The sequence below is a fragment of the Triturus cristatus genome, chromosome 9 (genome assembly GCF_964204655.1).
Source record: "Triturus cristatus chromosome 9, aTriCri1.1, whole genome shotgun sequence".
Taxonomy (NCBI): Eukaryota; Metazoa; Chordata; class Amphibia; order Caudata; family Salamandridae; genus Triturus; species Triturus cristatus.
In genome coordinates, this window is record NC_140592.1 from 208,659,076 (window position 1) to 208,685,282 (window position 26,207).

A 26,207-nucleotide genomic window follows, 5' to 3' on the forward strand; every position below is an offset into this window, starting at 1 on the left:
CTCCTTAAGAATGGCTGTGAATTCAGAAATGGAGGCATGAGCGGGACAGCAGAAGTCCAGCCCTGCCTTTGCAGTCCCTGAATTCCATCATTCTTTGACAGTAGCCCCTATCCCTTTGCAAGATATGCACATGTCAGCATTAACTGTATAGTTCTCAGAAACCCCATGTGTAGTGGAGGCTTAGGTGGTGCCAAAGCTTTGATCTGGGTTTGTGTGGCCGCTACTGACTCTAATAACTTCAAATTCAAGGGTTTGGTAAGTCCCTCCTTTCTTATCGACCACCCCTTCCATTCTCTGGTCCTTCATCTTGAATGTACGAGGTATTCATGCATGCGATAACAACGCATGCCTTTACAACGCGGGCAATATAACAAACGCATCGTTACCACGCGTTCCATTACAATGCAAGTAATTACAACTCAAACTCTCTAGCCAGATTTCCCTTTCCTGCCTTCTCTTCAAACATCTACAAATCTCTGCAGTGAACAGTGTGGGTGAATGGAAGAAGAGACTCTAACTGATACTCTACAGAGGTATTTAACCACTACCTACTCCATCACTGGAGGCCTGTGTAGAGTGTCTGCTAGACAAAATAGCTTCTTGGAGCTGATCCTAACAAATCGTTGTGTGTTTGAATTTTCCAGGCTTACATGTAATCATCAGCATCTCCATAGCAATTGCCCTCAAGTCAGACTCATCTAGTGTCAGTCACCTCTTTATTGACCTCTGACTGTAAATGTTTTGGTCTTAATTGAGTATTGTGACATTTATGAATGTATGTATATATGTTTATGATATTTGTATAGAGTGAACCTAGACGAAAGACAGCAGAGCATAGTACAAGGTCAAAGTCAAAGATACTGTCTATAAGTGTCAGAAGGGGTAGTAAGGTACAGAGAAAATCCAAGTTGGATTGTTACTTCATCGTGATGCACTGTTTTTCAAAGAGGTGCCTTTAGATCTTTCCTGATTTGGAGCACGGTTCGTGTAGTCAATGGAAGTCTTTGGCATGGTGGCATGTCTCTCTGTGTCAGGAATTAATTTCCACACTGCTTTGCCTGCTAATGAAAGTCCTTCTGATTGGGTCGTGTGGCAGTCTGCTCACAGAGCACAGTCTGTTGTAGGTACTGTCTGTCATTTTTCACCAGTGGTCAAGGATTTCAAGTACTATTGCACTCCAAATGAATAACAAAGCTATTATTTTTATGCACTAGCTCGGCTGAAGAGTCAAGACTTACAACAGAATGTGACAGTAGTACTGGAAGACATACAGTATATTTATGTTTTTAATTTTACTTATTTATAATCAGCAAAAACATTTCAGTCAGACATGCTGTACATAGTGATGGTACACAGGTTATGGGTAATGTGTATTGCCCTGTTTACATAGTTGGTGGCAGCTCTTGCTTGACGGAGTGGTGGTATTGTATATATTTGACTGGCAAAACACATATTTAACTAGCAACATGTTGGGGGCATGGTTAGCGCCCGAGGGAAATGGCCGCCAGTCCCTGACTCTCCCGGGACGGTGAAGAAGACGGTGAACCCGACGAGTTCCCTGCCGCCTGCAGGTTTTCCAGAATGTGAGCGCAGACAGCCTATATGTCTCTGCTCATTATGGGACACTCAGAAATCGCCGCACTGCACTGTAAACTGCTTTTTTCTTCATTTGCGCATTAGAGCGGTTTCATTTTTGAAGCAGCTGCCATTTTGATTTGCACTTCGTCGGATTCCTGTCACGGAATTCCTTAATTCTAATTATGTTCCTCAGCATCTTCAACTAATTTTGTTTTTCCACGAAGGATTATTGCTTCCTCCACTTGTATCCAAAGTTCCCTCACTCCTGGCTCCTTGTTAGTAAATATGTGCCTCAGCAGATCCCGTTAACTTCTCAGTGTATGGACACTGCTTCTCCCAATTGGGTCCAAAGCTCTTTCTGCATCATTATTTCCTTGCATGCTTGTACCTCATATATCATTCAAAGGCTTTATGTTTTCCTCAACTCATGCCTGCAAGCTTGAACAGCCTTGAGTCACCAATCTCTACTGATTCTATTTTGTCTCCTTTATGCACCTGCTCCATTTTACTTGTGCAGGGAATAGACGCACATTGTACCACCTACCAGCAGGATGAAATTCACCTCATGATGACTGTGACATTTACTTAAGTTTATTTTACATAATACATTGTTGTACCTCTTTCACAATTGACCAGGGAGGTTCGCAACTACTTACCTTTATTTTTTTCCATTCGCATTTCTATTTTTGACAATTTTGTGGAGTCCTTAACACTTACCAACTGTGTTTCTCAGCAACTGCTTTTTCTCCATTCAGTGGTTGCTGCATTTGCTCCTCCCTACCTAGGTACTGGGACCATTTAAATCAAGCTTAACCTCATTCTCTGCTCTTACTCAGTATATATTGCTTTGCAATGGATAACTCAACGAATGTTTCACCTAAGGGTGCCACGTCATCTACCATTACAGCTGCCTCGAACACCAGTAAAACACCACGCAAGCGTTTAAAGAAAGACCCTCCTTCTCCTCCCAAACAACCCACTTCAGTCTCTATGGACCTACTATTGGAGGAAATCAGAGCTCTTCGTCCCTTTGTGGAGGAGACTAACTCTAAGCTACAAATACTAACTGATAATTGGTCAAGTTTGGAGAACAGAGTAACAACAGTGGAGCATAGCATTGAATCTCTCTCCTCATCTCACGTCAAGATGGAGGCTCTTCACTTTCAAGTATCAACGCTCCAAAAACAAGTTGAAAATCTTGAAAACAGGAATCGACGCAACAACCTCCGTATTTACGGATTACCGGTGGGTTCTGAAGGTTCAGACCCTATCAACTTCTTCAAATCCTTTCTTCCAATGGTCCTCAAATTACCGCAGGATACTCTTCTCAACATACAATGAGCCCACCGTTTGGGCCCTATCTCTTCAGCAAGCTCCTCTACAGGGCAGAAACCGAGAGGATTCATCTTGTATTTCTTAGAATACACTGACTTACTTAAAGTCCTATCTGCAGTCAGAGCAATCAACATATTACCTGGTCAGGAAATCCTCTGTTTTTCTCTCAAGACTATTCCAAACCCACCGCTGACAGACGCCGTGACTTTCTAGCAATGAGACCACATCTTCGCTCTATAGGTGCACAATATGGTCTGTTCCATCCTTGCCTATTCAAGGTGACCATCAACAATAAGACTACTACATATGAGGATCCCATAAAGCTAAAAAGCTTCCTCAACTCTTGTCACGCGGAGTTTATGGACACCTCCTCATCACAGAACAAATAACTTTTCTTGATTTAGTTTTGTCTTGAGTTTTTTACTCTTGTTTTTTCTTGTTAACACTTATTCCTAATGTATTTTTGATTGCAGATACTGTTTCTACACTCAATTGTTCAGCATGCATATTAATCCTCCTTTTCCCTTGCAGGTTTTGTTTGCTTGATGTACTTTCCCCATGTCTTCTGCTCATTGGGTTTGTCTCCCTTCCCGCTCGGAGTCTGGACTCATCATTGTCCCATGTGGCCTCATCTCCCCCACTCCACATATGTCTCGGATTTTTTGTAAGCATGTCTTTTGTGTTTTCTATACTTTTTCTCTCACCAATTGTTTCTCTTTTCTTATTCATATTATTCTCCCTTTCTCTCTTTCTCTATTTTCTTACTTGCTTTCCAAGGATCTATCCTTCCCTAACCCTTCTACTCGTTTTTCATTCTTTATCACTCCACCACATGTCTCTTTCCCGATCTTTTTCCTTCTACTTTTCCTTTTCGTATCAACTGATTTCCATAATGTTCAACTTCGTGCTTATCATGTATTCTATATTTGAAATTACACATGTTATTATTGGTTCAACTGAAGTTTTATTTTATCTGCTTTATACATGTTCTTAAAAATTGTTACTTGGAACGTCAGAGACTTACATTCTCCCATTAAAAGACAGTGAGTTCTCTCACACTTATCTAAGATGGATGCCAATATAGCTTTGCTATAAGAGTCACATCTTACAGAAAGCGAATCTTTGAAGCTCAAAAGAAACTGGGTTGGTGAAATATTTTTCTCACCAGGGGATGGCAAGAGAAATGGTGTTATAACTTTATGTCATAAAGCATTAAATGCTAAACTTATCTCACAGGAATCAGACAGTGAAGGTAGATGGTTGTTTACTAAATTATTGATTGGAAAAACCCTCATATCTTTATTTAACATATATGCTCACACCAATGGTGATGTCTCTTTCTGGTCCCACATCTCCCAATTACTCTTAAAATATCCGCCAGAGAATTTTATTTTTGAAGGCGACTGCAACCAAGTGATGGACCCCTTTCGTGATCGAAATTCTAAGGCACCTTTCATCCCAAATAAATCACACAAAGCCTTCCTACGAACTATAAAACAGAGAAATGTAATTGACGCCTGGAGATTGTGCAACCCATCTTTAAGGGAATATTCCTTTTTCTCTCCACCAGACCAGACACAATCCAGAATAGACCATATTTTTATAACACATAAGGTTTCCCAATCTTTACTCTCAGCAGATATAGGACCCATACTTATCTCTGACCATGCTCCTGTTGTGCTTCAATTGGATATTTTACACCAATCTATGCTACTCAAGAGATGGCGTTTTAATAACTCTTTACTCCTTGACCCTAACTTCAATACATCCTTTACTTCTTTTATCCGTGAATTTTTTCAAAATAACCAAACTCATGATCTCCCCTTCCATACAATCTGGGATGCTTTTAAGGCTACAGCTCGGGATTTTATTATCAGATATACATCAAATAAATGCAAGTCATTTCGAACAATACATAATGCCCTTCTTACCAAAAATGTAATCACTAGAGCACGCCTTTTACACCTCCAAAATGAAAGGCAGTCTGGAAGATCTTATAAATGCAAAGATAGCTTTCAACAAAACTTCCACTGAAAATGCCTCCCTATACTTACTAAAAACGAGTGCAAAATATTATGGAGGCCAAAATGAATCCGGCAAATTATTAGCCAACTATTTTAAGATTAAGCAAAATAGACTCCACATTGATTCCATTATTGATGACGATCAAACACCTAAACATAAAGATACCGAAATCCTCCAAGCATTTGTATCCTTTTATGAATCACTTTATACACCAGAAAGTACACCTTTAGAAGCAGATATACTTCAATATTTTTCCACGATCCAGAAACGTATTACTCCCTAATCTAGTTTAGAAATTTTGGAATCTGACATTACTCAAATTGAAATGCTAAATGCACTGAGAACTCTTGAAAAAGATAAAGCCCTGGGTCCTGATGACTTTACAGTTGATTTTTTTAAACATTTTGCACAGTTACTCATTCCGAACTTACACACTCTCATTTCCTCCTTCACCTCTTCTCGCAACTCATCGGGTTCATTTCTAGAGGCCTTAATTTGCCTCATACCGAAAGATGGTAAAGACACCAGATATTGCAAAAAATATAGACCCATTTCATTAGTTAATGTCGATTATAACATTTTTTCGAAAGCATTAGCTCTACAACTAGAATCACATCTTCCTTTGTTGCTGGGCAAGGAACAATCAGGATTTGTCAAAGGTCATAATATGACAGATAACACAAGATTGTTTTTCGACATTCTATCTAAAATGTCTCATCACTCACATCCAATTGCCGCAATTGTTCTAGATGCGGAGAAGGCCTTCGATAGAGTTTCATGGCCATTTATTTTTCATGCCCTTAAATGGTTTGGTTATTTCCCTAATCGCTTTACTTTGTTCAGAGCCCAAGGCGGCCATCACCACTAATGGTCTTCTTTCTTCTTACTTCACTCTTAAAAGGGGAGTTCGTCAGGACTGCCCTTTGTCCCCTTTTCTTTTTAACCTAGCGTTAGAACCTTTTTTATCTAGAATTCAACAAAATCACCTTATTACGGGTTTCACTTCTGAATCCCAGCACATTAAATTAGCAGCATATGCGGATGACATTTTAGTCTTCCTATCTCAACCACAATTTTGACTCCCTCCTTTTTTACGGGAGATTGATGCTTATGGTTTAGTATCTGAATACAAACTAAATACAGAAAAATGTGAGGTAATGCCCTTAACCAAATACACATTTAAGGAAGATTTTCAGATTTCCAAGTTTGCATGGAACCCTAAGCATATAAAATATCTGGATTATGGTTTTCTCCCTCCATAGCGACATCCATCTCTCTAAATTTAGATAAATGTATAGATAAATTAAAAATGCTCACCGAACTATGGCACCTGCTCCATCTATCTTGGTGGGTGCGTTTAGACACCATTAAAATGATGCTTACCCCTATAATACTCTACATCATTTCTAATATACCAATAGCTGTACCAGGTACATTTTTTCAGAAGATCAACTCTATATTAACATCATTTTTATGGCACAACAAAAAGTCAAGAATGGCACTACAGAAACTAACACGACCAAAGTCAGAAGGAGGTGTACATTTTCCCCATTTTTCCAATTATCATAAAGCATTTCAATTAAAGCAATTATCAAATTGGATTTCTGACCAATCTCCTACTAATCCATTATGGGTTGATCTCGAAGCTTCATTTTATAACGCCCTTCTCATTTCAAGAATATCTTTCTTTTCCTCGCAAACCACAAAAAAACTATACACCAGTAATCACACACTCGTGTAAAGTATTACAAGCCCCTCTTCCTTTGGTTCCACACAATTTTGACACTTTTCTCAACTCCACAATTTGGCACAACAAACTTAAACTTGTTAAAAATAAACCTATATACTGGAAAGTATGAAGAAATAAAGGTTTAATTTGGGTACACCAGTTGTTTGAACAAGGCACACTCCTTCAATTTTCGAGAGTACGTGACGTTTATAGCTTACCCCCTTCCTTTCAGCATACATTTTCAACCCTGCAAACTGCGATACTTGAAACCTGCGCTCAATTTTCACAAACACTCTCTATGACTCCCCATGTGGACTGCACATGGGATAGTTTTCTACATGTTCATCCTAAAGCCTCTACCATTTACTCCCGTAGAGCACAATCATCCACAAACAGGGACAAATCTAAGACAGAACTCTCCTGTGAGACTGACTTGGGCATTGATTGGCCTGTATCTCTATGGAATAGAATATGGCTCAAAAGACGGAAATCGTCTAGAGCAGCAAGTACCGCACAAACAATTTTCTTAATTTATAACAGGCTTCTTCTTACATCCGCACAATTACATAAGATGCATACTGCTACTCCCAGTACATGCTGGACTTGTTTTCATGACACTGCTGACTTAAAACAAATGTTATTCACCTGTCCGTATGTATTCAAGTTTTGGGAACAGGTTTGGTCTCAAATTAACATAATATTCAACACTACAGCTCCCCTTTCCTTGGTTAATATTATTTCTGGCAGCTTAGCCACCGATTGGAAGAAAAGACATTCGCATATGCAAATCATAGATCTGCTATTAGCAGTCGCTTTTCAACAGATAACAAAGAACTGAAAAAACACCTCTAACTTATCATTTCTTGCCTGGTGGTACGCTATCTGTCATAATCATAGATTGGACACAGCTTTAGTGCATCCACTATCGCTTGCGACAAAACGATTGCAGCTATGGTATCCTATCACACAATTTCTAGATGACAGTGCAAAAAAATCCTTTACACCCCAACCTTTACTAAAAGAAGTTGCTAAGCCTCCTTGACTTCCTTAATATTGTATTGCCATTGCTCAATATCCCATTCAACAATATCTATATGCTAATACACTGTAATAATATCATATCCTCTTCTTGTATTGTGTAAATTTATTATGAACCAAACTTGCTTTACTTTTCAGTTACACATGTTTATGAATGTATTTTTTTTATTACTTCTATTGTAACTATGTATCATCAATATCCCTTATTTCCTTTCCCTCACCTATGAAGTCGTTATTGATTATTTGTATGAAGTTTTGTTGTTCAATGGCTTTCCTTAAATAAACTTGCTCTTGAAACTTAAAAACTAGTAACATGTTGCATCAGAAGCAACAGGAACATTAAGAACCAAGTACTGGGCACAGTACATAAAGATTCAAAGCATAGTGGATTTGTAAGCATGTAAAGGCTCTCATAACAAGTTAGGTGGAACAAATATAAAGTATGCTTTTGTGAATCAATTTAATTCTGCCTGATTACTAGTTGTTAGGTTTTTCTACACCCTTTATTTCTGGGTGTGTAAGTTCCTGATTAGATTTTTGGGACCAGTAAAGAAAAATAGTTGGAGACTTTGGCTGCAGCATCACCCAAGTCCCATTTCCGTTTTTTACTTCTAACAGGGGTGAAAATACTATGCTTCCCCACTAGAAAAAAAATGAATCCATCCCCTACTCCCTCCACTTTCCTTCCTCAGTCCCACCACATGCACCAGTCCCCACAGATGTTAACATCTGATCATTGTAGGTGGAAAATATATGCAAATAACCCAATGAATAGAAAATTCCATATGGTTTTGCATCTGGAAAAAACGGCCTTGCTTTGTAACTCCCCATTTAATGGGGTTTAACTCAAAATTGCCCAGTATTGTGCAGATTTACTGCATAGTAACAGTAAAGTTGCAAGAACATTTGCTCTGTGGTAGATCTGTCCCAGGGCCATGCAACTCATAATTGGGACCTATTATGAGCACTTGTTGGTGCAAAACAACGGAAACCATTGTGTTTATTTACTTAATACTATAAAATTCTGCAGCTCCAGTGTAAAATTGTGCTGTTCCTCAGGACTACCACGAAATTTGCAACAGACATTGTTTCAGTCAGATTTTAAGCTATTGGTGGAGGGAATGTCAGGCAGTAAGGAGTTTCAGCCAAGGGGTCTTAGCAGGTAAAGGACTACGAACATGAAGCTGGCCCAAGGAGGTGTAGGTGTTGTCAGCAAAATGTATATGGTCTATTTGTGTTTGCAATTTGGTGTGTATTGTGATGTTGCTTGCAAGATAGCTGTGTGCCAAAGTGTGTATTCATTGTAATATCACTATCATTCAATCAATCAATCAATCAATCAGTGAATTGTGAATCGCGCTATTCACCCATGAGGGTCTCAAGGCGCTGTTTGTAGTTTGAGTATGGCTCTGTTTTTGGCATTGAGCCAACCACCCATGTTGATATGCTATGGAGGACATTGCCTAAATAGTTTCACTAGAATCTGCCTATCAAGTTGAGAGTGAGCAGATGTTTTGTATGTTGAGCACGCACCATACATGGTGACAGTTTCAGTAATGACGGCTTCTAACCCCATTGAGGACCAGATGAGGACACTAGGTTTTTTAGCCAATGGGGAAAGGTTCAGGAATCTGGGTGAAAATAAATGGTGATGGTAATAAGGGGGTGGGGTGGGGTGGGGTGGAGGAAAGATAGGATGTTCCCTGCTGATACTGGTTGCAAGGATTTGGGGGCATCCCTGGAGCATAAAGCTCTAAATCACGACAGAAGTGGTCAAGCAGTAACTGGGGTACAGCAAGTTGTTCCCGCCATTTGTGTATGGTTTCAAAATCGATGAAGCAGGTGCATTCGGGCTATGGGCACCCACAACCAAGAAGAAAGTCTAGCATGATAATATGCTGTTTAATTTTAGCTCTAGGAAGTTTATGACCAGAAATTATTTTAACTGCAACCTTACATTGTTGAAATATGCCCCATTCTTTACAGGTAGGGGCCACCTCTGAATAAAACTGCACCCCCCACTAGGAGATGGCCTCACTGCAGCAACCCATGCAAAGGGGGTCCACAGTGTGCACCAAGAGTGCTCCTCACATTACTTTGGTGCGGTGAGGCGTGGAAGTGAGCACACAGGAAAGAGCAAGACAGCTAGTTGTACCACCCAGCAACAGGAAAGAAGGGCAAGTGAGGGAGCTGACAACGCCTGCGCAACAACAGAAGAAGCTGCATGGTACTGGTGAACGAAGAAACAGGTTTCCTCAGGAATGTGGAGTTCCCCGTTGGAGAGGATAGGTGGCTGCATGCGTGGGGTACCTACCTTGGAACAAAAATTTGAAGAAAAAGGTGAAGTGAAAAGTGTTTCCACAGCAAATGGCAGCAGCATGCTTTAGTAATCTGAAGGTTCTTGGTTGACAACACTTAGATTGTAGATTGGGTTCACGATCTCCGCTATCGAGGAATTAAGGACCCGATTTATAATTTAGCAGACATATAATCTCCATTGGCCTGACAGAGGACTTAACGTCAACCAGGCTGAGACTACTGCACCCAACAAAATTAGAAATGACCGCCAAGCTGGCAGTCATTTCTGAAGCACTGGCAGGAACCACCGTCATGGCAGTTCCTATCAATCCTTTTCGAAGTTTGGTGCATGGCTCTATAAGTGGAGCCATCCATCAAACTGTTTTCATTTCTATTTTAAAAAAGAAAGTCCCAAAGCAGGATTTCTTTTTGAAAATACAAATGAAAATTCTTCCTTTGCTATTGGAGTTATCGCCTATGGCGAGGGGAGCATTTAGCAAGTTTTTCTGCCCATTAGTGCCAAAGTTGTTTTAGTGGTGACAGGCAGAGAAAAGTGACATGTAATTCTGCCTGTATAAATTAGGTGGGTGGAATTCAAGGTCTGCCTAGAACGGCCCTTACTCTGTAGGTCCATCAGAGGAGTTTAATCACGACAGAGACATAGTTTTGTGCACTGTGATTAAACCAAAGTTCTACCCACATATAAATCCAGAGGGTGGATGACAGTGTTGGCAGTACTGATACTCCGTCGCTGTTGCGCAGGATTATCCATAACCCGTCACCACAAAAGAAGGTCACAGGAATGTTATAGACCAACAAGTGTTTACTCGTAACTAAAATCACTATCACACAAAAAACACCTGGGTCTCAGAGAGTATATGAAAGGATGCAACCTAGCTGAACAGGGATATTCCTTTTTAAAAGAGAAATTCGCTGTCCCACTAGAGGTAACATGCTTCATCATTGGGAATCTCCTTGCTCCGTGACAGCTGATCAACATGCGGGCTACAACTCCTTGACTGAGAAGGAGGAGCTCTTCGGATGTTTTCAAAGGGTAGTAGACACCTAGTGGTGAACTAGGGGGTGGTGAGGTATGCAGAGCGTGAAGAAATCGTTATGGGGATTAAAACTGACTGCATGACAAGTGTGCAGCTTTATTTATGTGTGCCTGGGTCAGGGTTAAAAGAAAAGCCACTGCAGGAGTTAATTGATCCTGATTAGGTGTGTAACTTGGAGTGGATCAACACGTTTCTGTCTTCTAAACCTAAAAGAGGTGTATTGGCATTCATCAGAACCTAGGAGAAATGCTTCTGCTCAACAAGCGTACTTATAAAGGAAAATACAAAACCAATCAGTGGTCCACTATGAGGTTCAGAGCGGATCCACTGTCAATCAACCCACAATTGTAGGGCATTATACTTCTGTAAAAAGGACACTGGCATGGGGTTTAGAGTGTCACTGAGTCCTCCAACATGGATATGTTTTTCCATGCAATTAGTGTTGAGGTATCATCTGTTTTCAGAGCAGCCCCTCCAATATCATTTCAAAAACCTTTTCTCTTGGGACACCCCCAGCAACCCTAAACCAAGTGGCATAGGGAACCCCAATACACCGGCAGGTAAGAGAAACACTGGCACTTACTCCCTCTTGGAGAGAAACCTGGTGGTCCCAATGGCATAGAAGAAGAAAAAGCTGTACAAACGTCAAATCCCCTCTCTCCACCTGATTGCATGAGAGCCGTAATCCTGAGGTTTGTCAAATTCCCCCACAGGCAGTCACTCCCTGCAACTCCAAGAAGCACAAGCAGGAAATATGCAGGCGCGTGATATATGAAGGCCGCCCGTTGAACCGCACCAGGTCAATATGGAGCCGATTTGGTGTCAGCAAGAAAAAGATCCACAACAGCAGTGTAGGCACATTGCACTGGATTATTCAGGAGCGGGACCCAGCGGCGTAAGAAAGAGAAAGGCACACCGGTGCTTGTGCTGCTCTGCTCCTGTTCCCGGCTCCTGCTGGTGTGTTCGTGTGCATCTCCTTTGTGGAGCTTGTTCCCTCTGCTGGCATCCAGCGTCTGACGTCAGCTGTCAGCTGCCGAGATGCGGCATTGGAAGACGGAGGCTACGGCGTGCTCAGCTGGTAGCCTGCATCTAATCCGTGGCCTAGTCTTCACAACTTCACAGTTTTCAATCACAGTGAACACAGTTGCAACTACTCCTTGCTGTAACCAGCAGCAATTTAGCTAAAGAGGTCCACCGATGCGCGCGGTGCTATTGAGGGTGGATGGGCAGATATCTGAGCTCCGCCCTCCCCGGTCAGGTATTAATTTAGGCTACCCTGTTATGGGATCTGCTTGACAACTGCATTATGCAAAATCTCACTAAAGGCACTAAAAGTACTGTAGCAGCCCACTCTGACTCCCCAAGCCTGGGTCAAAGGGTGAAAAAATGAGTTAGCCAGTCTGCTGCTCTGGCAAACCGTGCTGCGGCTCTTAGGAAAGACCTGGACTTGAACATTGGAAACACTGAGATGGCGGGTTCTCAGTTTGGCAAACAAGACCACCTTGAAGGTGCTTCTGTGGACCTGGATTCCAGCATTAGCCCCTTCTCTATTGCCTCATCTAGGGCAGGTACCTCCACTTCATCAGATTTGGCCAAGCTAAAGACAGCGACGCTGGTCAATTCAGTTGGGGAAACCAAGGACCTCAAAAAGTATCCTTTAATTTTCAAAGCCAAATCCGGTTTATCACCTGCAGAGCCAGAGGGGACAGTCGACAACCCTATGGATCTTAGTAAAAATGGGAGTCCTAGGGATCCTAGAGATGGTAGCCACTCTCCCTCTCAGTCTCAATCCTCTTCTCTGCTTTTGCCTTCTTCTGGAGGGAGCTCATCTGAACTATCCACTCCCGTGGACGCTGACTTGATGATCTCAGTTGAGTCTATATCCTCTGACCCACAGGCTTCGCAGTCTGATGTTGGGCCGGAATTAACCAAGGGCAACTCCTCCCAGGATAACAGACCCTTCTCTATGCAATGGGACGCTAAGAGCCTCCTTAACTTGATTCTGGATGAGATTTGAGATCTGAAAGCCTTCTAATCCGCTGAAATCGCTGTAATCCACGCCCGTCTAACTAAAATTGAAGAAAACATGGCTCAGGTCCTGGCACGTCTTCTTAAGGCAGAGACTAGGATTTCGCAATTGGAGGACCAAGTTTTAAGTATGAATAATAAAGTTGCTGCTGTCCAGAGCCAAAAAACAGCATTGGAGTTCAAACTGGAGGAATTAGAGAACCATTCTAGATGCTCCAATCTCCGTATGCAGACTCTACAATGGGTAGACTCGTTTATTAAGAAACATGTCCTCCTGGAGTTCAATGGCGATCTGACTCTTATGTGAGCCCATCGGGTGCCAGCACATCTTCCTCCCAATGCTAAATTTCAACTGACAATTCTGGTTAATTTTGGGGATATCAGGGTCAAGGAACACATTTTAACCAAGGCTATAAAGCAGCGACAATTTACCTCGTTGGAGGTCCCACTTTGTCGCATCTTCCCCGACATGCCGGCTTCCGCAGCCAAAAGGCGGAAAGAGTTTGTTAAAATAATACATCTGTCTAAGGAACAGGGGGCGCAGGCAATGATTGCCCAACAGAGCAAATTAAAAGTGCTCGTCAAAGGCAGATTCCATGTATTTTGTAATGTCCCAGAAGCGCAGGAATTACTGCGACAAATTTCTTTGGATAAGTCCTAATGGCCTGTAGACTCCAAAATGTTAATATAATGTCAAAGTGTTAATGTAATGAGTTACAAAGGTTTTCAATCACTTGTTTATTTCTCTTGGTCTCTCATCCTGATTTTATTCCTTTTCAAGCATATCCTCTTGGGCAGCTTCTTTTCTATTGCCCTCTGTTTTCTCTTCTACTTTTTCTCTTTCTTTTTTCTGCTTTTTTTTTCTGTAGAAGGGGGGGGCGGGTAGGTAGACCAGTAGCACTTGGCACCAAGTCATAGTGCCAGTCAAGGGGGGTGGGATAGCCTGTCAGGTGTGAGCAGGGATGGCGGTCTGCTCATTGTGGCTTTGGGAGGAGGGTGGGGTCACGGGGGTGGAAAAGGGAGAATGGGGAAAAAAAGAAATCAATTTTTTTAATCCAGAATCATCCATTCATTAGTAATGTACTCATATTTGGTTAGGTTTAGAATGGGGCTATTGACTGATGCCGTAGCTTTCCAGAATACTTTTTTGCTAGGTTGTCCGGATAATTTCCTGCCGTCTGCTAATGGATAAAAAGGACATTTTGAAAGTCGTTTCTTTCAATGTCAATGGCCTCAACAATAAAAAGAAAATGCGGGCCATTGAGGCATGAATTAAGACAGAAAATCCAGCAGCCATTTTAATACAAGAGACTCATATAACAGTGGGGAAACTAGCAGACTTCCCAATGATTAGGTCCTGGGCAGTTTATAGGGGCTTCTCCTCTTCGGTGTCTCATCGGGGTACGGCGATCTTCCTTAGCAAAAAACTTCAGGCCGAGGTAGGTAATTCTGTAAGTGATCAGAGCGGAAGGTGGTGCTGGGCCACCTGTAATCTTGGGAATAGACTTTTAACTTTTGCCAGCATATATGCCCCTGTAGAGGATAATCCTATGCCATGGGAAGAGCTTTTTCAACCTCTAATTCAAATACCTAGCGAATTGATCATAGGGGGAGATTTTAATTTCTGAATGAACCCTTAAATTGACTCCTCAGCTATATCCAAAAAACAGCTAAAACCAAAAACTTTAAAAGTTTTACAAAACTATGGCAGGACCTTGGACATATCTGATCCATGGAGGGCAGTATTTCCAACTAAGATCGCCTATACTTGTTTTTCGGGTAGATTTCGCACTTCCTCAAGCATCAATTTTTTTCTCATTTCTAGGAGACTGTTCTTTAGCCAGCAGAGAATCCTTCCGAATGGATTTTCGGATCATACGATGGTCATTATGGAGTTAGAGTTGGGCAAATATATTACGACTCCTAAGAGATGGATGTTAAATAGACAACATCTATCAGAAGAGAGCTGGGTCCTTTTTATTAAAACAGAGATAAAGGAGTTTCTTGAGCGAAATCATGGCTCAGCTCCACCGCACGTGGTCTGGGACTCGCTCAAAGCTTGTGTACCGGGACTAGCCATCGGAAAAGATGCCGACAATGCAAGGAAAGTTAAAGAAGCAAAGCAAATTTTAGAGCAGAAAGTGCAAAGGTCTTTTTTATATCTTTCTTGGTAGCCCTTTTGCTTTTAACCAACAGCAATTTGATCAGGCTAAATGGGATCTTAGCTAAAAATATTATGTTAAAAGTGAATCCTTTTATCAACACCATAGGCAAAAGGTCTATGAACAGAGTAATTATACTGGGAGGTTTCTCTCCTGGCAAGCCAGGGTGCAGGCAGTAACCAATCAGATAAGCGCACTGAGATGTTCTATAACCGGTATCCGTTCTGATGACCCGGTAGTCATAGGGGATATATTGTCACAACATAATAGGAATATATGCCGACAACAGCCCATTGACAGGACCTCTCTGGGAGAGTTTCTTCAGAGATATGAATAGCCTGTACTATCAGACGCCGATAAAATAAGTATGACCGTGTTATAAACTGCTTTCTTTTTATCATTTTTAAATTGTATAATTTATGAACTGTGCTTTTATGGAATGCTTTATCAAGTATCCGAATAAAGTTATTTGATTGATTGATTGTATAGCGAGTCCTTTCACAAAAGAAGAATTGGGGGATGTTATTAAAAATCTTCCAAATGGTAAAGCCTGTGGCCCGAATGGCCTCCCGGCTGAATTTTTAAAAACCTTTTCAAGCACTATTTCCAAATATCTTTTGCTGATCGCTAACTCAATTTTAGAGGGTGGTTTAATACCATTTTCTTTTAGAAAAGGGAATATAGTCAGCTTTTTAAACAAAGGAAAGGATTGTGAAGACCCGAATTCTTATCGTCCCATCACGCTTTTAAACTCTGACAATAAAATTATCACTAAATTGTTAGCTAATCAATTTAATGGAATTGCCTCGCACTTGATCCATCCTGACCAAAATGGTTTTATCGCAGGGAAGCAGCTCGGGACCCATACACACTATCTTGCTGAAGCACTGGATTATTTTGATACTCGGAAGATACCAGCTCTGGTCCTCTTATTAGATGCCGAGAAGGCTTTTGACCTTGTTGTTTGGGAGACCTTATTTTTTATCCTGACAAATTACGGCATACGTCGCAAAATTACTGGGCTGATTCAGAAACTGTACTTGAATGCAGAAGCCAACATTATCATCAATGCCATAGAGGTTGGCCAAGTTAGTGTTAAACGGGGGACTAGACAAGGCTGCCCACTGTCTCCAGTGTTATTCGCCTTTTTTATCGAACCTCTGGCGATAGCCATTCAAAATAGTCTGGATATCTGTCCTCCTCTACCAACTATGGGAAAATTGAAATTATACGCCGATGATATCATGCTCATAATAAAACCTGAGAAGGAGGTGCAAGCAAAAGGTTTTGAGATTTTTGAACAATTTGAGTCGCTTGGCGGTAATAAAATCTATTTAAAAAAAAAAAACAGAATTAATACAGTGTAACTGTGAGCCTACGGATTTACATGCCGATATTCTTCCTTGTTCAAATACAAAACCGAAAAGATATCTGGGTGTTTATTTTACGGCTCAAATTTCTTAATTTTATGATTTAAATTTAGCCCCACTTCTGCAAAAAGTTCAGGATTTATTCTGTCAATGGAATTCCCTTTCATTAACCATTTTGGGTAGGGTCGCATTGATTAAAATGTCTGTTCTTCCGCTATTTAATTTTTTATTTTCCGCGATTCCCTGTGTCTTAACGGCCTCTTTATTTGCTAAATTAGAGTCTATGTTTACATCTTTTCTCTGGGGTAAGAAGGTCCCCCGAATTGCACTTAGCGCTTTATATGAGGAACGGGAAAATGGTGGATTAGCTCTCCCTAATTTTAGGGATTATTATTTTGCACAATATATGTCACGGTTTAAACCGGAATTACAAACAGGTTTATTTATTAATTATTTTATGAACTTAATTTGTAAAGAGAATCAGATTCACTGCCCACTAACAATCTTAAAATCTCCTAAACTAGTTCATTATAAGTGTATGCAGTGTTTTTTTGATAAACGTCAGGCCTTTTATAGACGATATTCAGTCCCTGTAATCAACTCCTCAACTCCGTTATCCGGCCTCATTTCACTACCTGGGATTAGAGATTCGTCGGCAATTACACAAAAATGGGCCAAGGCTGGCTTTGGGAAAATCTCTGATTTCCTAAGGAATGATAGATGGCTTAATATAGTTGAAATGTCTCATTTAATTCCAAACGATTTCCTTCTCCTTGAGTCATATAACATTTTTAGTAAATTTTTGAGTAAACTCGATTTGGTTCAAAGAATCGAACGGAAATGCTTAGTATATTAATTACTAGATGAGCTCAAAGTTTAGAAACCCGGGGATTGGAAAAAGCGTTTAGCCTCTATCAAGGGTATAGATCTTGTGGAGAAAGCAATAACTAAATGGGGAAAACACGAGGAGATGTAAATTACAGAGAGTATGTGGTAATTAGTCAATAATCTCAACTTTTGCACGCTAAGGGGTGCGAATTGGTGTAGGATGTTATTCTTTAGCAAATGGCTACTTTATAGAACCCCACTTTTCTTATCTAAAGTTTATCCCAACCAATCTGGGCAGTGCTTAAGCTGCCTAAACCATCCTTCAGAAAAATTGGACACATATCATATCACAATGCCCCCTGATCCAGAGGTTCTGGAATTATATTTTTTGGTATCTTGCAGCCGAATGCCTAATTACAATAGATTTGAATATTCGGCTGATGGTGTTTGGCTATGACCCAGATGTTCATCTTTCTGACAAGGTATTCAAATTATTATATATCGCAATGGCAGTTGCCAGATCACTTTTGCTTCAGAGATAGTGATCAGATTTTATACCAACTAAAAATGAATGGGTCCGGAAAATGAAGCAGGTTAAAAAAAGCAAACAAGCCTTTGCACTGCGAATTGGGGGGATTAAGAAGTTTGAGATGGTTTAGGCAGACTATTTCGATTAAGATCTCTAAATTGAGCCGATATCTCGGGAGGTATTTTCAGCATGTTCGAATCCAACTTATAGTAATATTAGTATTCTTTTTACTATACGATATTTTAGATTTTATAGCTACATAGCTGTATAGATTGATATAGGATGAAATACTATTCTGGATATACTTGCTGATTTCTCTGCATATGTTTTTAAGATGCCTAAGGTTCAATTAATTGTTTAGTCTGTGTTAATATTGGCAGTGGATGATGTTTCAAATATTACGTGTTTCATCTGTCGAATGCTGGCTTAAATGCATATATTGTCTTTATTTTACTGATTTTAGGATTTACTGTTTTGTGGCCTACTTGTGCTATTTAATGATTTTGTATTATTCAACACGTTTAATGAATTATATGGATGTATGTATGGATAAAAAGTTTCTTTTATATGGATTTCAATTTAAAAAAAAGAAAAATGAACTTTTCCCCCTTTTCTCTGACCACCATGTACACCACGATGGTCCCTGGCATGTCAAGCCAGTTCGCCAGTGTCATTTATTTATTTTTCCCAAAAGAATCCAGCAATTCGTGGGTTTTTTGGAAACAAGAAAAATGCTCAACAGTCTGCACTGCAGCCGTGGATGGGCAGTCTAGACAGCACACCTTTTTTTAGCTAAAAGTGTTCTTGCCATTTTGATTAAAGCATTTTCATCACCAAACAACCAAACAACTAGACGCAGGACTTTAAATAGGGTGGGCGGGCCCATCGAGGTATACCTGGCCACAAGAGACCTTTCTTTAGAGCTTGTGGTAAAGTAAAAACCCATAATCTCTAAAGGAGGAAATAAAGCCTGTGACGTCTGCTCTATAACAAGGATTTCTTTACAACTGGAGGACTTTGAGATACCACTCAAAACTAAATTAAGCCCTTATTAGTTTCCGAATGTACATACTTCTTTCCACTGCCAACTAGGGGAATACAGGTTATTGTTAGTCATAGAGGGATGGTAAAGTAGTTTAGGAATCATGGTGACAACTTCAGTTGAACTGGGGGACAGGCTGCCATAATTAAATGTGGGTCCATAGGCAGAGCAATGATCCCATATGGTTTTGACACACAGGTGATTCAGAAATTACCAGATTCAGCCATGGTGACACTGTGGGGCATGTTACTACAGACACAGAGGCATATAGAAACTAGTGAAGGTGCATGCTAGCGTTGTGACCGGAGGATCCTTGTTACGAGGTGATGATGCATTCCGGAAGTCAGTTTTTGAAGATCACTTTCAGTTCATGGTCCTTGCTATGGAATGTCCTCTCCCCCCTCCCCCCCCCCACATACAGCTTTCCAAGTCCTATTTTGGACTCTAAAAAATGAATTAAGTCACCGAGATGTCAATATCTCAGTGTGGCTATGCATAGCCACGACTATATTGTGACTATAGTGTGTCTTACAACCTAACATCGCATCACTACTGTTACCCATGAGCTACATTCTCTGTCTATGCGTGGTAGCAGCCCACGCTCTGAAAATGCCTTCCTGGTTACATGAAGTAAAAATAAAAACAGAAAGAAGAGACTCCCTTGTGGCCAAAAGTTTTATATTTGAAACATATGCATATCGCTTGCTTGGTTCAATGAAATTCAATATCAATCTTAAAAAAAACTATTTTCTCCTCCACTAAAAGGAGCATTGAAGCTGTATACAAACACAGCCTACTGAAAGTAGGATTTCTACACAAAAAAATGCTATCACCTTAGATCTGTGCTGCACACAGATTCGACCTTTGGCTCCGCTGCCAGAGACCTTGAGTGACTGATTCATTAGACCATCTTGCTTCCATACCCCAGAGGCTGCGTTCAATGTATTTTACTGCTTCCTGTCTGACCTGAACTGGCCCATGGCTCCAAACTTTCCTCCTGTGTTCTGCTCTCATCCAGCAAGGTTACACGTGTCCAGCTGCCTCTTCCAGAGGAGCACTTTCATCCAGTCACATCACTAGTCACAGGAAAGATTTGCTTTACAGCCACTCACCTGTAGAAAAAGAAAAAATTGAAACGTTCCCTATTCTTTGACTTTGTAAATTATTAGCATATTAATAAAACGTAGTTTAATCACATTTTTGATTACATTTCAAAATACCTCAATTTAATTTCTTCTCAAATGTCTTTGCAGGCGTTCACTTTAATTAGACGAATCATGTTTGCCCTTGATTTGATTTGTTTTTGTTTGTTTACAAAGCATCATGGGGCGCATCACATAAACAATTCTGTGTCAGTGTTTCAACTTGACAGTCGGTGGTATTTTAATCTTTCATGAACACCAAAGTTTATTTAAATTTCACCGGTAGCAGTAGGAAATACATCATATTGTGCAATGGTGCAGACATCAAACAATTGTAAAATTGATTGCTAACAAATATAATACAGTCGCCAGCATTTACTCTTAACAAATTAAAATTTCGCCAATACAGATAGGCGCACGTTGGGGCATATCATCAAGGACCGGCGATAATTATCGCTAAGCGCACTTAGCGCTAGGATAATTATCACCGGGTAACATGGAATTTTATCGCTGAGATAGTGTGCTATTAGCAACGCTTATCTCAAAAGCGATAAAATTCCAAGCACTAACTGCCAAATGTGAGATTATCGCTGGAAATCCAGCGATAATCTCACAAGTGTGGCGATAGCTTGCTGATAGAGCAAGGCATACTTAGCCATGATATCCACCTTACATAGGATATCATGGCTAAATCAGTCTTGAAGCAGGCGTAAGGAAAGTAGCAATAACAGAGGTTATCGCTACTTTGCTTGTCCCTGACAAACTATAATACTTTCAGCACAAAATCGTGATGGTGGCATTATATTGTAATGCACCACTTCTGGAAACTCTCAAACATACATAGCACTGTATTATGACTTGCAACACTGGGCCATCGTTAAGTCTCCGGAACTAGATTTGCTATTTCTGTGGCATTAAGATTCTTCTCCAGCAGAGTCTGGTAATCAGCCTGTGACTATTTGATCTACGTAAGTACAATGGTACTTTGAAATGTTAAAAGTACACATTACATACATTCCAGAAGAGGGTAGAATAGAGTAACCATTTAATTAACCAGAAAAATTATTTAAAAAAAATATTTTCCTTAAAATCCTACCCTTGCCCCTTGCAAAACCAGTAATCCAATACTAACTGTAGAGAATTTAAATTACACTTTAAAAAACGAAAAATACACTTACAATAACAATTACCAAATTAAATAATACATTCATTCATTATTCAACATTAAAAACAATAATTTATATTTAAAAAAACTTCCCACCCTTTTAGCCTACAAACCCACAATCTGCTATTAAATTATATATTAGTAATAACATGATAGAAAAAGTAAATTACATATTAAAAATCGGAAAATACACGTAACTCATTAAAAATAACAATTATTCAGCTAAATAATTTATACTGTTAATTACCAATTAAATATTTATAAACAGAAAGAATGAATTTAGAATCAAAACAATAATTTAGAATTCAAAGAACTTCCTACCCTATTTCACCTACAATCTCAATAATCCACAAAACATTTATGAACTACTAAATAAATGTGAACATTTAATTATTCATTAAAACTTACAAACTATCTTAAACATATAAAACAATGATTATAGTAATGTTAACGCCTACATATAATACAATAACTCATATTAACTTAATTAAAAAAACAATATTTAAAATTATACAATAGTGTACAATATAATAATATATAAACAGCATTGTAAACAATTATATTATACACATAAAAAACAATATTCTTGCTTTCTCTATTCTGTCCCTCGTTATTTTTGATGTGACAATATCTTTGACACAATATTGGGGTACAACAATAATTTTTTTTAATTGTTCTTTCGCCATGTTCCATACATCAAAGTAGTCCACATGATAATCATAAGAAATATTCCTTGGCACTAAAATTAGAAAAGCTTTTTGAGCAGAAGAAATCCTCAGACAAAGGTTATTTGCCATTTAAATGTTATACAGATCACAAAGAGCACTCTTTGCTGGGTAGCAAATAGGAATGCAGATACCATTTACCAAGTGGGTGTGAAGAATATATACTTTCAATGTTATTTGTCAGTGCAATGGGCACTTTTAGGAAACTTGGATGATGTTGAAACAAGTAGATGCACTGGCTGAACCAGTCATGTTGCTGCATCTTAAGTAGCCCTCTACCCACATCTCAGGCCTTCCATTGCGGAGTCTGCATGTGTAGTTTACAGTGTCATTTCCACCTGGCAAAGTAAACCTCTGGCCAGTCCCAAAACTTCCCTATTTACACATATAAATCACCCCTAGGGTAGACCCTGGTTAACCCAGAGGGCCGGGTGTAATGTATCTAAAAATCAGGGCATGGACGTTTAAGGTTTACATGTCATGCTAGTGAAAAACTCTCAAATTGGTTTATCACTACTGCAAGGCCTATCACTCCCATAGGATAACATTGGGGTTACGTTACTACATTCTTTAAGCGTAATTCCCAATTGTGAAGAGATAGACTTCCCAAGATTGGTGTCCCTGGAATCAGAATTTAAAATCACAACTGATGGGAAATGTTGATTTTAAATAGCAATTCTGAAAAAGGCACTTTTCGAAAGTTGGCATTTTCTTACTTTGACCATTTGGTGCCCGCTGCCTGCCTCTGATACACGTCTGGAGAGGGTGACAGCTAGATATGCAGTGCCATGTCCCCACACAAAGGGATTTATACTCCCTCTGTAGTGAGTCGTGAGCCAGTCATGAAGGAAGTACCCCAGTGCACTTCAATGACCAGTTTAGAAATCTCCCCCACTTCAAAGGCACAACTGGACATAAGTACTGGACCTCAGACACCACTACTTCAGCACACTTCTGGACATGTGAAGAATCTGCCAGGAAGAAGGTCTGCTGTGGTGTTGAAGGACTGCCATTTTACTGGACTACTGCTTTGTTCGACTCCTGCCTTGCTGTGCCGCCCTGCAGCCTGCTGTTCTCCTGCCTGGGTGATAAGGACTGAACCTGCATCACTTGAATACAGAGTGACTCCAAAGGCTAGCTGACTGGCCTCCTGATCTGAAGTCTCAGTGACATAAAAGACTTCCAGCGTACCTGCTTCTGCACCTGGGCTCTAACATCTGTGAGTCTGCGTGCCACCTCAGTCCTGGACTCTTGGATGTGAGCCCTAAGGTGCTTGTTTCAGCAAAACCCACACTTCTTCTGTCGACCCAGTGCATCTGCGCCATTGTGTGGGTCAAAACTGGCTTATTAGTCCTGTTGCGTGGATTTGAACCGGCACATCGCTCCAGTTGCATGAGCTGGAACAAGCACATCACTCCTATTGCAAGACCAAAAACAGCGCATTCCCTCTGCTACGTGGATCGGACCCCATTGCACTGCACAAGGTCTCTGCATCTCTGTCAACAGCATCCTTAACAACGAATCTCCGCAACGAAGCTCTTGGCTCATCAGAACCGACCCATCATCATTGCTGTGTAGATAGGACTGGTGCATCGTTCCTGTTTCGTGTATCAACATGACGCATCATTTCAGCTGCGGTCCGCATCTTCGAAGTCAGCGCAGCAGGGATCAAGGTACTTTTGTTTAAAAGACCTCACTGGGGCCCTGTATCCAGTCCACGCTCAATCGCGGGCAGCCTCAACTTTAGATTTTGTCCCAGTCCGGCGCAACCAGATCTCCCAAGTATTAGCTTATTGCTTGTAAGCACTATTTTACAGTTTATTCTTTAAAAATTCGTATCTCAAGTGCTACCTATTGGATTCCTGTCATCTTGGTCAAGTTTTATTTTTTTAATTAAGTACTATTTTTCTGCCTTGTCGGGAATCTTTCTGTGTGGTGTTTTCACTGTTTTACTGTGCGAAGTGTTGCAAAAATACTTTACACATTGCCTCTAAAGTGAAGCCTGACTGCTCTGTGCCAAGCTACCAGAGGATGAGCCCAGGTTAATTTAAGGTTTCCCTGCTTCTTACCCTGACAAGGATTGTGGCTGCTGCTTGACTAAGACGAACCCGAGTCAACCTACAACCCAATTTCTACCATTGGTGATCATCTGTGAGGATAGGACTAGTGTTTGTGCAGTGCCAACTAGTAACTTGATGTACACTGCGCATCCACACCCAAGACCAATTTGAATTTTAAATTCTCCCTAATTGGCTTTTTATTTACTTAAACACATGTTTCTGACTGCTGGTTTTACAACTGGAGCCATGGATTTTGAGCTGGCCTACTTGGAAACCTATACAGTGGCTCAGCTTAAGACTTTTGAAAGGAGATTTGGCTTCTTGCCAAGAGTGCCACCAAGACGGTGGGATTACAAAAGGCCCTTTGGCACTGGGCAGAAGCCCAGTCCGAGTAGAATGATGGATTGGTGGAGCCTGAGAATGGCTTTTCTGAGTGACCACCTGCAGTGGCTGAGGGTAAAACCCCTGAATTTGAGCTCCCTGTCAGGACAGGAAGCAATGTCTCTTCCTGTGACCTCTCCCCAGGTGACCTGGTAAAGAAAAGGGAGAAGAGGGAGTTCAAGCTGCAGATGGCTTAATTTAAAATGGAGGAGATGAAACCATGGAGGAGAAAAAGGCTGAAAGAGCCTTGGAGGCAAAGAAGGCTGAGGCAGGGAGAACCTTTGCAGGAAAGGACATCTTACTGGCTCATGAACTGAGACTGAAAGAGCTGGACATCAAGGCCAGGTAGGCAGATTCCAGTAGTGATGGTGGCAGCATACCTACAGTACTTAAACGAGGCAAATGGATTCGCAGACCAAGGACTTGGTGCCCAGTTATGTAGTGGGAGAGACATTGATAAGTGTTTTGCTGCTTATAAAGTTGCACTGAGGGTTCACAGGGTTCCTGCAGAGCACTGGGGGTATGTGGTCTGTGGAAAAACATGCCTACTGTGAGGACAGACACACTTATTACGCTAGAGGGTGTGAACCAAATCAAGTATACCCCTATGAAAGCCATTTTTTTGTCAAATTAGGGCAGACCCGTGAAAAGTATTGCCAATGCATCAGGGGCAGCCAGAAGCTCTGCAACCAATAATAGATAGATTTTGCAGACTACTCCAGCGAGGCGCTGAATGGTTGGGTGTAGGGTAGGCCTGGGCCAAAATTTCGTTCCGTTCGCGGAAATTGTGATAATTTGGCATTTTCGCGTTCCGCGGAAAGCGCAAAAATGTCAAAATTTCCGCATTCCGCAGCTTAGCGAGAATTTGTTTCTTGCTCGCGCTGTAAAATAATACATTATCGCGTGCGCGCAATTGCCTTACCGGAATCCCTGCGTTCGCCGACAAGTTTTCCCGATCCGGTCGCGTTCTCCACAAGATGTTGGATTGTTGGTAGCCATTTGCGCTGTCTCGCGACAGATCACGCCCGCAGTAACGTCATGCGTCCCACGATCACGTCTTTCTTCTCACGATCATGCACCGCGAGACAAGTGAAAACAAGATGGCCGCGCCCGCGAGCAACTGCATGGGTAAGTTGGCGAGCCGCGACCACGCAGAAAATACCGCGAACGAGCGGGAAAAAAACTTCCGCATCTTCGCGATATTTCCGCGTGTTTCCGGAGATTTTTAACATTTTCGCGATAATTTGCGAAAGTGAATTTCTCGAATTCCGCCCACCCCTAGTGTGGGGCAGCAAGGTTAATGATTATATTGGGTTATACAATTTCATTATGAGAGAGCACATGCTCAGTATCTGATTTACAGAGTTGAGCCAGCACCTAGTTGATAGTAAGTTGACTCACTGTAGGAAGATTGCTGAGGGGGCAGACCTCTGAGGTAACACTAGAGTGCCCAAAAAGGTATCTGGGGAGGACTCTCATAAAGGTGGTCAAGGTTCTGAACAGAAAAAAGAGGAGATAAAACTTAAACGCAAGTAGTTTTCAAAATGCCTACAAAATAATTCTCAAGGGAGTAGTGGTAACCAGTCCAAGTCTGATCCTAAGAAGAAGGGGTTCTTTAATCATAAAACAGGGAGGTTTTTACCCCAATGTAGTGAGAGCTACAAGTATGGACATCCCATGGGTGACTACAAATGTCCCAAGATGGCACAACCCC